Source organism: Schistocerca nitens, chromosome 1 (genome assembly GCF_023898315.1).
Source record: "Schistocerca nitens isolate TAMUIC-IGC-003100 chromosome 1, iqSchNite1.1, whole genome shotgun sequence".
In the NCBI taxonomy this organism is placed as follows: domain Eukaryota; kingdom Metazoa; phylum Arthropoda; class Insecta; order Orthoptera; family Acrididae; genus Schistocerca; species Schistocerca nitens.
The window spans coordinates 1,128,737,117-1,128,737,740 of NC_064614.1; positions in this window are offsets into that span (position 1 = coordinate 1,128,737,117).

A 624-nucleotide genomic window follows, 5' to 3' on the forward strand; every position below is an offset into this window, starting at 1 on the left:
TTTATACATTTGTTTATTAATATCAGAGTACCACATCCACACTCGTTGTCCTTGGTAAACTCTGGTGATAATTCTCTTTCGTGACTTCACCTTTTTCTTCAACGTAGCACAAAATTTGACGCACTTGAGTATATCCTTGCTTATTAACACTGTATCTCATCACTAATTTCTTTTTATGACACTGCACCAGCACGTGTTCATAATTTATTTTGTACCTGAAAACACACAACACTTCAGATGAAGTTTGTTGCTGTTGACAAAATCCATCACTTCTATCAGCCTTAGAAATTAGCTTTAACCTTTACAGAATATAATTACGAATTTATCTACTTCCCCCTAATCTACACAGATTCAGCCCGACAACGAGCACACAAATCCCTCTCAATGTAGTCCAGCATTGTCCCACCAAATACTTTCGTTGGTAATCTAGTAATCTACCTCAATAAAATTTCCCGAAACTCCACCCAGTGAATTGACTTTATTCAACTATATTGTTGTGTCGTTGCTTCTTTAACTTGAATATTCCCATGTACCTGTTACTAACAATCACATGAAAACTGAAACAGATACACAATACAACAATATTTTTCGCTGAAATTAAAAAACATCATAATTACTTTTCCT